This window comes from Polypterus senegalus, chromosome 10, assembly GCF_016835505.1.
Source record: "Polypterus senegalus isolate Bchr_013 chromosome 10, ASM1683550v1, whole genome shotgun sequence".
In the NCBI taxonomy this organism is placed as follows: Eukaryota; Metazoa; Chordata; class Cladistia; order Polypteriformes; family Polypteridae; genus Polypterus; species Polypterus senegalus.
In genome coordinates, this window is record NC_053163.1 from 48,236,689 (window position 1) to 48,252,638 (window position 15,950).

Sequence of the window (15,950 nt, forward strand, 5' to 3'; positions counted from 1 at the left end):
AAAACCTTGACTCTTTATCCTTGAACCTATTTAAAGCGTCCCAAAAAAGGTAGAAAAGTTGCTGTTATATATTTGCCTTTGTATTCTTTTCCTCACTGCTACATTGCTCTTTAGTCTTTAGTTGAGCCCTTTCTTCTCTCTTTCATCTGCTTCAATATCTGTTTTAAAAAAATAATTTATGACAGTGTCAAAAAGGTACTGTTCAGTAGCAAATGACACTGTTTTATCAATATGGTTGAAAAAGCCCAAAACACCTCCATAATCTTCTTATATAATACGCTACCATGGCTGTCCGTTTGTCTGTCCAGGATTTTAAATCCCCTGTAGCTTGCAAACCGTTTGACCTATTAACCTGAAATTTGGTACACATATACTACGTGACCTCTACTGTCCACTTTCAGGGTGATGATTTTTATTCCTGTTTTTATTTTTATCTTATTTTATTGTAGAATCAACTCTTGGCTGCAGGGCACCATTCTCATCCCTACCACCTTTGCCATCACTTCCTCTGCCTCTTCATATCTTAAATCATTCTTGAGGCAGATTGAAGATTTAAGTGCCAGCTTAAGTGAAAAATTAAGAAAAATATACTACTGTAAGTAATTGCAACATGAACACTGACTTAATCAGTTTTAATGTAAAAAGATGCCAACGAAAGAACAGAAGAAGCGGGCCACTAGGGTGGAGAAAAGAAGAGCTGCTCAGCAAGCAGAAAGCGCATCAACCTCAGAGCAAACGAATGCTAAACGTACAGAGAAAGAGTATGAAAACTATGAATTCTCAAGTCAAGTGTGTTCACTGCATATTATTCGTTACTGGTAATTTATAAAGGAGAATAAAATTAAAAGGAGGCATTATTAAATGAGGTACTGACAATTCACAATTTTAATGAAGACAGTAAATGTTTAACATCCTACAAAAGGTTTCTATAAAATGTTTTGATGGTTTGACAAAAGACTGTAATACATATTTACAGCTTGGAAATTTTCAGTCTGTGATGCAGCTATGTAAGTGTGAGCTTGTGTCGCCTTAAGTGCTACATAAACCCCGGTATGTTTTATATCATCTTGTCAATTTCATTCTGTTTCTCACTCTACAAGTAATTACCAAAGTTACAGAGCTGCCTTTTATACTTTTCTTAATGAGTGCTGAACTTTCAGCATGCTCAATAGCAAATTGATAGCCCATTCCTTTAGGACTGAAGAAAACTCATAATGTGCATCTGATAGAATAAACTTATTTCCCGGACTGTATCAACCCAGCCTCAAAGTAACCTTGTTCCCAATTGTTGGGTCTGCATGAGCCTCTATAAATGCTTACTGTGATCCGAAAAAGATAACTCATAAGATGATATGATACAGATTAGATGCAAAAGCAAGCTGATACAGCCAGTCCCCTTGGTGGTCCACCGAGATGCTGGAGCTAGAGCAATTTTCTTCATTTTAAGCTGGTGTCACCTAGTCATAAGTGATGTGAAACTTAATGACTGCAGTTTCTTGATCTTGTTGCCAGAGGATGTCAGATTACTTGACTAAGATTTGCAGGGGATGATAAACATGACTATGTGCAAACATTTCAGAAAAGTTTTACTTTTCAAAGTGTTGCAAGCTTGCCACATTCTTTGCTACTTGACACCACTAGTGCCTGTAGAAAGCCTTTTCCTGATATGGCAAGTTCACCTGCAACTTCTACCATTTTTCCTATTTCACTTTTATTGTGGTACAACAGACACCACATTAGGCAGGCGCGCCTCTGTTCTTTCTGTGTAGTCCAAAACACCGATGTTTCATCTTTCCTTCTTTTATGCCGGGGTGGAAAAAGTCAGTTCTGGAGGGCGGCAGTAGCTGCAGGTTTTTGTTCTAATCCAGTTGCTTAATTAGAAAACAATTGCTGCCAATAATTTAATTTCATGGCTTGTTAGTGCTTTAACTCTGCTATGTCAGGTCATTCTCATATCCTAGATTTTTTTTCCTTTCTAAGGATATCATCCAAATGATTTTAAGTCTAAAGCAGATTCTCAGTAATTCACTTTTTTATCTTCCCTTTCCTTCCAAATATTTAATTAAACAAAATAGTGCACAATAAATACTCACAGGTTTAAATGGAAACAAGCTAAATGAAGAAGTGCTGGTTTCTTTTGTCATTTGCATCTTATTGCTAATAAGAAGCAATTAAAAACTGAGAGTATAGCTGTTTAAGAATGAAACAGGCAATAAGGGTTCAAAATCTTAATGAGCAGGACAACGAAAATGAAGCAGAAGTGTTACTCGTGCAGCAAGTGCTTCTTATTAAGGAATTGGGTTGGAACAAAAACCCCACAGCCACTGTGGCGCTCCAGGAATGACTTTGGCTACCCAGTTTTATGTCTTTAGAAGTCTAAAGCAGACAAAAATTTGTTGCCAAAAATCAGTCCTATCTCTTACTAAAGCCCAATCAGAAACCAAAAACATTGTTGAGAAAACTATAGTGAGAATTCTGTTTTACAGAAAGTCAAAATGAATATAAAGCAAAGTACACACTTCATGTAAAGAATCTTGCTCCAATCTCGGATGGTGCAGAGCAGTGACTTAATACCATTGTACAATTGACAACATTCACTGCATATTCCCAGTAAACAACCATGGTATCAGAAGTTGCAAGTTCCAAAGAATAAAATTGCCCTGCGCAGAACAAAATGGCATTGAGCAAAGACTGATTATTAGCAAACATCTTTTAAACACATTTCAGATCATTCTATAAAGAGCAAAATCAGAATCAGCACTTGTCAAAACTCTTACAGCAAAAAAATTACTAAAAAATCTATGCAAAAATGTATCATAATACCACAGACTGCATCGTAGGCATTGTCCTAATTCGTTATCAGCACTTGCGTCTACATGAACATATTGTATACATGTTTGATTTTGGCAGGGCAAGTTGTTGACTGGTCTTACTGAATCACCGGGGATGGCCAAGTACATGACTGCCTCCAACTTGGAGAAATTATGTAAATCAAGTCTTTGACTTAAAATCTCTGGAAAAGTTGTGTAGTGTGATGAAGGTTTTAGGAGAGAAGTTTTTGTTTGGGGCAAGAATGTTAGCTCAGCTGGAGAGTAGCTGCAGATATGTTAAAAATGTTGAGCATTCTATTGTTTTGGCTGCATGTGTATTAAAAATAATATGGGATGCAACAAGTCTAACCTTGTATGATGTATTCTATTTGAAATGTATAGCATTATTCAGTGCTGCTGTAAAATAAGCTGTAATCAAAACAATGGTGCACTCAGTTCACAACGTGGTAATCAGTCAATAGATGTGGCTTCATGTATTGTAATAAATTACTTAGAGGTCACTGCATGATTATTTAGTTGCAGAACGTGTACACTCTTAATGAAATATACACTGTAATGTACTCAATAGTCATATTTCTTCTTTTATGGTGTAGCTGTGCTTACAGGCAGATAGACGTTGGGCAGGCCACTCAAAGATAATTGACCATACGTAAATACCCCTTACTAAAAGAACACAGGAGTGTGTTATGTTGTTAAAAATCTGACAATTACTAAATGGATATGGAATTTTATTATAATGTGTGTTTGGAATTGGCTGTTTATACAACTTATGACTAAATGTGTTTAGATAATATACATCTACACAATTTTCTAAGGAGAGGAGAACTTGATAGATGGTGCACAGGTAATAGAGCCACATACAGATGAATATATAAGGTTGTAAAAAAGCAGCCACCACAATGCAGACATGCCCAACCAAGAATGGATGGCTTTCAGTTGAAAAGAGAAAGCAGGTGTTCCAACATGTTGGAAAAGTGCTTATCAAAAGCAGGTGAGACAGATCATAAGACCATCGGACAGCCAAAAATATTTCAGGCCAAAAGATCCAATATTGGACAGGTGGAAACCCCAAAAGTAAACCAAAATTCAACTTTGAAGCCTGGCACATTAAATAAGTGGTCACCAGCTGTTACTCTGTACTGATGGTCCCATAACTTGAGAGACATGCCTTGTCAAAGAAGGGATTTTATGGCTTGGACCAAAGCTAAACTGATATGAAGTTTAAATATCACTCTTTATTAGTGGATTATGAGAGTTGGGCTTCAGTTGGATGAAATGACATTCAAGGGCAAAGACCTGGGAAGTTATGTCTGGCTGGAACATATCTGAGTAATTTATGCTCTTCAGATAGTTGTCTTTTGTTGAGATTCCAGGGGGTGCACTGATGTTACAATATTGAGATATAAATGATTTGATTTTCTTTAAAATTTGTTTTCTTATGTAGCATGTGGCTATGACTATCTATCTAGTTTAATGTCTAAATGGGTGTATACATTTTATGTGAAATTATAATAATGTTTTAAACAATGTTAAAAGTTACTATAAGTTATTAAGAAAAACAATTAGTGCACATTCTTAATCAAAGAGTAGCAGTTCAAACTGTGGACCATGGCCTACTTCTCTGTATCATTACATATGAGCAGTATAATGCTTAGTAGTTAAATATAGCAATCTACTCAGGGTCCATTAAAAAATGACAACTATATAATGGAAGAGTTACTAACAGAGCTGTAAGAACTGCAATAACGCGAGCACATTCAGACACTGCTAGGTTCAAATTATTTCTGTCAACAGATTTGCAGATTCCAATAGTCTTATGAAGGATTTAGTTTATTATCTGCTATATAAAAATGCCTCCTAAAGGCTTCATTACCGTTTGGCCCATGGAATGCAGCCTGGATTTATCTCTCTCACAGACCTTCGTGTGTCTTTAGACACTGTTAGATAAACACTCACAATGTGGATAAATCTACATATAGATAAAGGCATCAGTTGGATTTCTTTGTATCAGATGTCATTCGGCTTACTCACAGCACATGGTTCCCCCCCCACAGATATTTAGAGAGTGAATGAAGTGAAAATAGTTGTCATAGCGACTGCCACCCTAGAGAGATATGGGCGTAAAGCTTGATCTTGTTAACACCAGGAGGAAGGTAAATATCACAACAAACACTGGGGCACCTGCTGAAGCATGAAGATACATTGCATGGGAAGATTAACATATGTCTTGGAGAACGTAATCCGTGCATCATTTTTTCTGTCATCTACTAATAAGTTTGCTTACTTCTAATGTACATAAATAATATTGTTTTAAATTTTAGTATCAGAAAGCTAAGCAGATAACAAAATAGAGAGCTAATAGCAGAATGACTAACACCCTAAAAAAGAAAAATGTATTTTTGCTTTGATTAATTAAATTCCTACAGTTATTTTCTTTTTCTTGACTGAGTGTACTCGACTTTCTGTATCTATATCTTTTCTACTCCACTGAGCTTAATATGATGTAGCAACCTTTAGCAAATGTAATAAGTGTCTGGAATCTTTTTGGCTTATTTGTTTTAGTTCTTCTAATTCTTCCATGTGAAGCCTGAAAACCACAAGGACTGATTGAGATCATTGATGTTAGGTAGAATACCCATTGGGGCTGGGTTGTCTTGTGGCCTCGGAACCCCTGCAGATTTTGTTTTTTTTCTCCAGCTGTCTGGTGTTTTGTTTTATTTTTTTCTGTCCTCCTTGGCCATCGGACCTTACTTTATTCTGTGTTAATTAGTATTGTTTATTTTATTTTTATATTTTTCCTTTCTTTTTTCTTTCTTCATCTTGTAGAGCACTTTGAGCTACATCATCCATCAATCCATTATCCATCCATCCATCCATTATCCAACCCGCTATATTCTAACTACAGGGTCATGGGGGTCTGCTGGAGCCAATCCCAGCCAACACAGGGCACAAGGCAGGAAACAAACCCTGGAAAGGGTGCCAGCCCACTGCAGGGCACGCGCACACACACACACACCAAGCACACAATTGGAACAATTTAGAATCACCAATGACAACTTGCATGTCTTTGGACTGTGGGAGGAAACCAGAGCACTCAGTGGAAACCCACACAGACACGGGGAGAACATGCAAACTCCAAGGGAAGAGAACCCGGGTCTCCTAACTGTGTTGCAGCAGCGCTACCCACTGCGCCACTGTGCTGCCCGAGCTACATCATTTGCATGAAAATGTGCTATTTAAATAAATATTGTTGTGGTTGTAACCTGACTGTTAAATGGGAGGGAATTAGTGTAAATGGCTAAAACTCAGAATCATGAAGGAAGCAACTCAATTCTGTTAAAGGTGCAGCATAAAAATAAACAAGGAAACTAGAAAAAAAGGCATAAAGAGCTACTAACCACCCTAATAAGCTCCACAAGTATAACAGTTGTAGGGTGCTTACCAAAATGAGTAAAGCTGAGTCCTCAAAAGTAGGGAAATAAGGTCTGTAGCAGCTTAGGCAGTTCACCGTGAAAATCCCTCATAAATGGCCCACACCAGGTTTTTTTTTTTCAGTAAATTGCAAAAGTCTTACCCAACAACCACAATCAATTATTTTTAGATAGATAGATAGATAGATAGATAGATAGATAGATAGATAGATAGATAGATAGATAGATAGATAGATAGATAGATAGATACTTTATTAATCCCCAAGGGGAAATTCACATAATCCAGCAGCAGTATACTGATACAAAGAAACAATATTAAATAGTAATAAAAATGAAAAAATGAAAAAAATTAAAATAAAATTAATGTTAGCATTTACTCCCCCGGGTGGAACTGAAGAGTCGCATAGTGTGGGGGAGGAACGATCTCCTCAGTCTGTCAGTGGAGCAGGACTGTAACAAAAGTCTGTCACTGAAGCTACTCCTCTGTCTGGAGATGACACTGTTAAGTGGATGCAGTGGATTATTCATGATTGACAGGAGTTTGCTTAGTGCCCGTTGCTCTGCCACAGATATTAAACTGTCCAACTTTAATCCTACAATAGAGCCTGCCTTCTTAACAAGTTTGTCCAGGCGTGAGGCGTCTTTCATCTTTATGCTGCCACCCCAGCACACCACCGCGTAGAAGAGGGCACTCGCCACAACCGTCTGGTAGAACATCTGCAGCATCTTACTGCAGATGTTGAAGGATGCCAACCTTCTCAGAAAGTATAGTCTGCTCTGACCTTTCTTACATAGAGCATCAGTATTGGCAGTCCAGTCCAATTTGTCATCCAGCTGCACTCCCAGATATTTAAAGGTCTGCACCTTCTGCACACAGTCACCTCTGATGATCACAGGGTCCATGAGGGGCCTGGGCCTCCTAAAATCCACCACCAGCTCCTTGGTCTTGCTGGTGTTAAGGTGTAAGTGGTTTGAGTCGCACCATTTAACAAAGTCTTTGATTAACTTTCTGTACTCCTCCTCCTGCCCACACCTGATGCAGCCCACAATAGCAGTGTCATCAGCTAACTTTTGCACGTGGCAGGACTCGAGTCATATTGGAAGTCTGATGTATATAGATTGAACAGGACCGAGAAAGTACAGTCCCCGCGGCGCCCTGTATTGCTGAACACAATGTCAGACCTGCAGTTCCCAAGACGCACATATTGAGGTCTGTCTGTAAGATAGTCCACAATCCATGCCACCAGGTGTGAGTCTACTCCCATCTCAGTCAGCTTGTCTCTAAGGAGCAGAGGTTGGATGGTGTTGAAGGCGCTAGAGAAGTCCAAAACATAATTCTTACAGCACCACTGCCTCTGTCCAGGTGGGAGAGGGATCGTGTAGCATATAGATGATGGCATCCTCCGCTCCCACCTTCTCCTGGTATGCGAACTGCAGAGGGTCGAGGGCTGACGGACCTGTGGCCTCAGGTGGTGAAGCAGCAGCCGCTCCATGGTCTTCATCAGATGTGACGTCAGAGCAACAGGCCGGAAGTCATTCAGCTCACTAGGACGTGATACCTTTGGGACAGGGTGATACAAGATGTTTTCCAAAGCCTTGGGACTCTCCCCTGTTCCAGGCTCAGGTTGAAGATGCGCTGTAGAGGACTCCCCAGTTCCAACGCACAGGCCTTCAGCAGTCGTGGCGATACACCATCTGGACCCGCTGCTTTGCTGGCACAAAGTCTTTTCAGCTCTCTGCTCACATGGGCTGCTGTAATTGTGGGTGGGGATGTCTCACCTATGCTGGTATCAGCAGAAGGATGGTTGGAGGATGCAGTACTCGAGGTGAGAGTGGGTTACTGTGATCAAACCTATTAAAGAAGTTGTTCATTTGGTTTGCTCTCTCCACGCCTGTCTCGATGGCGGCACCCCTCGAGCTGCAGCCAGTGATAATCTTCATCCCATCCCACACTTCCTTCATGCTGTTGTTCTGCAACTTCTGCTCCAGCTTTCTCCTGTACTGCTCTTTCGCCCTGAGCTGGACTCGAGTTCCTTCTGCACGCACTTGAGCTCATGCTGATCACCACCTTTAAAAGCCCTTTTCTTCTGGTTCAAAAGGCCCTTGATGTCACTTGTAATCCATGGCTTGTTGTTAGCATAGCAGCATACTGTTCTTACTGGAACTACAATGTCCATACAGAAGTTGATGTAATCAGTTGTGCATTCAACAGCCTCTTCAATGTTCTCACTATGTGACCCAAGCAATATATCCCAGTCTGTAGTTCCAAAGCAGTCTCTCAGAGCCTGCTCTGCCTCAGGGGACCACTTCCTGAATGAGCGTGTAGTTGTAGGTAGCGCCCTCACTCTTGGTTTGTATTGAGGCTGAAGCAGAACCAGGTTATGATCTGCTTTCCCAAGCGCAGGCAGCGGGGTGGCCTGTATGCCTTTAACGCTTGCATACAGTAGGTCGATAGTCCTGTTTCCCCGAGTGTTACAATCCACATACTGGGAGAAGGCAGGTAATGTTTTGTCCAGCGTTACATGGTTAAAGTCTCCAGCGATTAGCACAAGTGCCTCAGGGTGCTGCGTTTGTAACTTAGCAACTGCGGAATGGATGATGTCACTCGCCATCTCGCTCGCTTGAGGGTGGATGTAAACAATAACAGCAATCACGTGTCCAAACTCTCTAGGCAAGTAATAGGGGTGCAGACTTACGGCCAACAGTTCGATGTACCTGCAGCAAGTGGAGATTTTAACGCTTACATGTCCTGAGTTGCACCACTTTGTATTGACATAGAGAGCGAGTCCTCCTCCTTTCTTCTTTCCACAGGTACTTGCGTCTCTGTCCGCTCTAACTGTGCTAAACCCGGGTAGCTCCACGTTAGCATCTGGGATGGTAGACATTAGCCACGTTTCACTAAAACACAGCAATCTGCATTCTCTATAGGTTCTGACATTTTTCACCAGCACAGCCAGTTCGTCGATCTTATTTGGTAGTGAGTTTACATTTCCCAGGATCACAGAAGGCACCGACGGTTTATAACGCCATTTTCTCTCAAGTTGTCTCGATTTAATCTTATCTTTTATCTTTGCTGGCTGCCCTGATATCGTCTTCTTACCTCATCAGGTAAATAAGGAACCACACCGGCATAAGCATTTCTTCTCAGTGCTTTAAGCTGACTACTTGAATAGGCGATTCTCGGAGTGTAAAAATCCATGTCAAATAGTAAAATAGTAAAAAGTAAGGGACTGTTTTTTTTTATTATTTCAGGCTGTAAGTGACATCTTACAGGTGTATGTTGCTTTGTTCCTTGCCCTTTAAAGATCTTTAGGAAAGCAGTGGCACATTAAAGTCACAAGATGCCCTCTCTACATGGCCTAGCAATCTGAATTAATAGAGAATAAGATAAAATTGCTGAAATAAGAGAACACACAATGCTGTTCCTATTCAGAGACAAACATGTGTTGCCCGATTATATTGATTCAGCTGTTTTTATTATTTTAATATTTCAATTAGATTTACATGAGGCCCATATATTGTAAAAAAAAAGGTGAAAAGTCCTTTTAAAATGTTAATTTCAGACAAAGAACTTTAGATCAAATGAAAAAAGAAAGTTTTCTTTTGTCGCAGACAGGTCCATGGGAGCTTTTCTAAGATGTTTAGGTTTTAAATTTAGAAGCAGAAAGGATCAGCCACATGACTTTGCCCTGGTATCTGAATTAAAGAATTAAGAGCAGTTGTGCTTGATGCATAATGAAGAACTATGAAAACCAAATACTCAAAGTACATGTCTGCATCAATTAACCCAAATAAACATAAAATACAGTTGTAATCCTCTGTAGTCAACTTTTATATTAATTAAAGTGCTCAGTTAAGCAAAAACCAACTCAGCTCTCTAGCTCTCAGCTTTGAAATGCTTCTTTTGGGTTTGGCTCTGAATTTCAATTTGTGTTGATAATTTAAAAAGTAACACAATGTATGCTATTCGACTGTACTCTTTAGTCTTATATGTATATTGTTTTTCTTTTTCTCCAAGCATTCATGTCTCCCAGTATACGTGTAAGTGTACATAAATATATATATATATATATATATATATATATATATATATATATATATATATATATATATATATATATATATATATATATATATATATATATATATATATATATATATATATATATATATATATATATATATATATATATGTCAAATGTTCAAATGATTTTTCTGCAATTACTTGAGGGAAGAACACAGTGACAGAATTACCGTGCACAATTAAAAGTGAAAAAGGAGAATGGTATTAGTAAAGTTTTTTGATCTTTAGAAGTTTTCAATACAATACCCAAAATAAGTTGGAAAAATACACCAATCAGTCACAACTAACAGATGAAGTGAATAACATTGATTATCTCATTACAATGGCAACTGTTGCAAGTGTATTTGGCAGAAAGTGAACAGTCAGTTCTTGTAGGTGATGTGTTGGAAACAGAAAAAATGGGCCAGCTTAAAGATCTCAGCAATTTTGTTCTGGGCAATGTTATGCTGGAAAACCTTGGGTCCTGGCATTCATGAAGATGTTACTTTGGCACGTACCACTTACCAATGGATTATTGCAGACCACATACACCCCTTCATGGTAAGGCTATTGCTTCACGGCAGTGGCCTCTTTTATCAAGATAATGCGTCCTGCCACACTGCAAAAATTGTTCAGGAGTGGTGTGTGGAACATGACAAAGAGTTCAAGGTGTTGACTGGGCCTTCAAATGCCCCACACCTCAATCTGATCGAGCATCTGTGGAATGTGCTCAAAAAATAAGTCTGATCCATGGAGACCCCACCTAACAATTTCAAGGACTTAAAGGATCTGCTGCTAACATCCTGGTCCCAGAATACAAATAACTGCTTCAGAGGCCTTGTGGAGTCCATGCCTTAACAGGTCAGAGCTGTTTGGATGGGAGATGCAGTATTTGACAAGTGGTTTTATTGTTTTAGCCAATTGGTGTATGTTTCCAGAAGACTCATATGTCTGCTTAAAAAAAAAGCTGGGAGTACACTGTTTTGTTGCAGTAAGATCTATAGTAAGTTATTATGGGGATTCTGATTTCATTGCAAACATAAAGATAAAATATTGAGGAAGATAAGAAATATAGACAAGTGTGCAAGGAATGCCACAGAAAGAGAGTAGAAGAGAGCTTTGTGTAGGGAAAATAAATAAAAAGGTGCCCGATTGCTTAGTGGTAGTGGTGGAAGGTGAAAAATTTTCAAGCAGTAGAGCATTGATGGTAGTGACAGAGCTTGTGCTGCAATTATCCCTAATAAAAGATAGACAAACTCATGGTGATGAATACTATGCTGTAATTCTAGAATTGAACAGTACTAAAAACAGATAGTCAGATGGATACCCTATACGTATACCTAACAGGATAATAAAAACACTAAGATGTAGATGAATATAATTGTATAATTTCCACGAGTACAAAGCAAATTACAAATTTATGACCTTGAATGGAAAATTTGTGGGCTAACATGAGGCATTTGTCCTTGAAATGTGTTGCCTAGTTTTGAACCCTTATATTATTAAACTGCTTGTCAATACAATACTTAAAATACTTGACCTACATATCATCATGGTGAAGCAGTGGTAATAGTAAAATAAGGGATTGCCATAAATGATGAATGCCATTGTCCCAAGTTGTAATTATTGTATCACACAAGGTGGACAGACTCAACAAGAACCCTGAAGCACTGGCTAACATAAATGTCACAAGCAAGGGGGATATTTTTGTGAAAAATCCTCATTGGTGAAAGGTAACACCGCGCTTTCCAAATAATGGTTTCTCTTAGTGGATGTGGGCAGCGCTCCAGCAGCAACATCATATAACTGTAGTAAATAAAAACATCAAATTCGTCAAGCTGCAGCAGCAGAAAAGAGAGATAAACATATTGGTAAATCTTTCTCCTATGAATACAACAGTGAACAAAACTAAAACTAGAGAAATTTAATCCTGCCTCCAATTTGTAAAGTTAAACAAAGAAAAATGCTATTTGCATATGCAGACTTAAAGAATGAACAGTTCAAAGATGAGTTAATAAACCTTAACAACTTAAAAACTAAAGCATGATTGACAGCAAGCGCAAAAAAAAAAAAATAAGAACACTCTTGAAACTGATGAAGGGAGTGCAGTGAAATCAGGAAACAAGGGATAAGAGGCAGTAGATCATTGAATAAACTCTGAAGATTATTACAAAGAAGAGGTTGGTGAAAGAATACTAGACAAGGTATAAAGAATTGCAAAAACAAGTATGAAAATGCAGGAAGAGATTGCTTAAAATATCTAAGTTAGTTCTTTGGGAAAAATGAAAATGCAGGTGTACATGAAAACACATACCTGTACATACTGACAAGATGGCAAGAGCACTTTTAGAAATTATATCATAATTAACACCAGAATTACCAAAGCTTACGAGAAAACTCGTATATCCGGCCCACCTTAAATCCACTTGAATGTCTCCATTCAGTGTCTTTTGTCTTGTAAATGTGTTGTTAATCCCAAGCAGTAAGCAGCCTGCTATACCAACCCCCAAACACCGCCAGAGAAACCGCAAAAACCTCTCCCAAATGAAGCCTGTTTATCAATGAGTCAGGTACCTAGGCTAAAAAAATATATTGTTATTCAGAACACATGCATTTCACGTATGTTCTGTATCCACAAAGATCTGTGTAAGTGTAGGATGACAGAAATGTTGAACACATATCTAAAAGACAAACTTTTTCCATGGTTTAGTACTAACAACAAAATGTAGACACGAAGTGCATAATGTGTGAAGACTGAAGTCAAAATATCAAATAAGCACTTTCACAAAAGATACAAGTTTAACAGAACAAATGCACTTCCCCGTCCTAAACTGTAATTGAAGAAAAAGAAATCAGGTTAGTGTTGCTTGTTGTCCTAACTTCTCGGGTAGTATACTGGTTAGAGCTGCTGACTCCAATTCAGAAGGTTCTGGGTTCGAGTCTTAACGTCTCCCAAAAGAAATGTTTTGAGTAGTGAGCTGTTCTTATTGTTACTATTATACAACCCCAAATCAGAAAAAGTTGGGACAGTGTGGAAAATGCGAATAAAAAAAGAAAAAAGGCAAGTTATAAATTCTCCTCAAATTTTATTTCATTGCAGACAGTATGAACACAAAATAATTCTTGTTTTTTTTTTGTCAACATCATTTGATTTGTAAATATATATCCACTAGCCAACCCGCGGCGTACCATACGCCGCATAATCAGGCTGTTTTTTAATGATTTTTAAGCACAGGGAGAAAATTAACATTTGAAAAATTGGTAATGTAATAAATCAGCAAGAAAAGCAACATTGTAACAATGCACGGAACAAACCAACACACAATCGTCCGTGCGGTGCTCAGGCGCGGAGGGTGGAACGGGAAGAGAGGAGAAGGACATCCACCCCGCTCCCTCCATCATGCTAGTCTGCTGATTTTTCGTCCAGTATGCACTGCCCGCTCATTGTCTTTGCACAGTCCAGATGTACCTGTGATTCACGTAGACTTTTCATTGCTCTTTGCGGTTTTGGCTGCCTTTCTATATATAATTCACAAAGACACCCGACAATGGTAGTAGCGAGGTGGGTGTGTACAAAGTGCAGGAGCATCTAAGAAGACGCATGTTTGTCGTGAAAGCGAATTGCTGTATGTAGCGTGTAAAACAGTTTGATATGGTCACGCGCTTGTGCGCTGTAACCGGAAACTCGGTTTTTAAAGACTGCTTACTTCATTGTGTATACGACTGTAGGTGAATGAAAAGATATAACTCAGGAGAGGGTAACATACAATACAGCGTTGTACACGCGGCACACAGCGATTCACATCTGCGACAAATGTGAATCTTCTTAGATGGTGCTGTCGCGTCCACCCACGTTCTCGAAGCACACACACTGCGTGGTCATGTGCCCGCTCGCAAGAGCAACCAACAGAGACTCGGCCAGCAACTGTAAGACAATGGAATACCCCTCGCAAACTGCTCTACACGACGCATACAACGATTCACATCTGCAACAAACAAACTGTTTAACACACTGCATTCAGTGATTCACAGCTGCGACATGATTTTTCTTAGATGGGTCTAAGACCATGGGAAACCCCTCAGAAACTGTTTTACACACTGCATACGATGATTAATATCCGCGACAAACAAACTGTTTTACACACCGCATACAGCAATTTACATCCGTGACAAACATGCCTCTTCTTAGATAGTCCTGCTGGTCTTGTGGTGCCTCTGTGTGAACCGGTCGGGCACAGAGAAGTTCAGCTGCTGAGAGAGCGTCTCGACTGTTGCAGCGCCTGCATTGGTGAAGCAGGTGAGATGGTAATGAAACAGAGGCACAGGTAGCGAGGTGGGTGTGTACAAAGTGCAGGAGCATCTAAGAAGACGCATGTTTGTCGCGGAAGCGACTTCCTGTATGTAGCGTGTAAAACAGTGTGCTATGGTGCATCGTAACCGAAAACTCAGTTTTTAAAGACTGCTTACTTCATTGTGTTTCAACCTTAGTTGTAAAGGAATGTTTTAAGGATCCCATGGGATAACCCTTGCAAACCGTTTTACACGCTGCATATGGCGATTCACCTCCGCGAGAAACATGCCTCTATGAACAGTCAGCGTGGGTCGGAGCCGCATGTTGCCTCTACGACAGACGAATATAAATGACGACATTTTTTCTGTGTCGTTGCGTCTGAGTTGGCGGGCGTGGCTCTGTGAGTTGTCATCGTATCCAATGGACTTGGAGTTAGTGGGCGTGGCTCCTTCCTGCGTGCACCATAGTTGTCTCATTTGTCGGCGGCTTAGTGAATCCACGCCCCTTCCGGCGTGCTTTCCATGGTCATCTTGCCTTAGTGAATTATATATATAGATTCTTGCCATTCAGGCTTGCAACACATTTCAAAAAAAGTTGAGACAGTACAGCATTTACCACTTTGTACAGTTCCCCTTTCTTTTAACAACACTTAAAAGATATTTAGGCATTGAAGAAATCAAGTGACTAAGTGTTGCAGTTGTTAGTTTGTCCCATTCTTCCTGCAAACAACGTTTTGGGTGCTCAACAGTACGGGGTCTTCGTTGACGCATTTTTCATTTCAAAATGCGCCAAACATTCACTATAGGAGACAAATCAGGGCTGCAGGCAGGCCAGTCAAGCATCCGTACGCCTCTTCTTACGCAGCCATGCCTTTGTTATGCGCACAGTATGTGGTTTGGCATTGTCTTGCTGAAATAAGCATGGGTGTCCCTGGAAAAGACGTCATCTTGAAGGCAGCATTTGTTCCTCCAAAACTGAGATATACTTCTCAGCATTGATGGTGCCATTGGAAGTACAAGTTACCTTTGCCGATGGCACTGACACAACCCCATACCATGACAGACCCTGGTTTTTGGACTTGTATCTGGTAACAGTCTGGATGGTCCTTTTCCTCTTTGGTCCGCAACACACGGCGTACATTTCTTCCAAAAAAGATGTGAAAAACCGATTCATCTGACCACAATACACATTTCCACTGCACAATGGACCATCCCAGATGCCTCCGAGCCCAGAGAAGTGGACGGCGCTTCTGGACTATTTATGTAGGGCTTCCTTTTGGCACAGTTCAGTTTTAGCTGGCATTTCCTAATGTAACTACGTACTGTAGTGCTTGA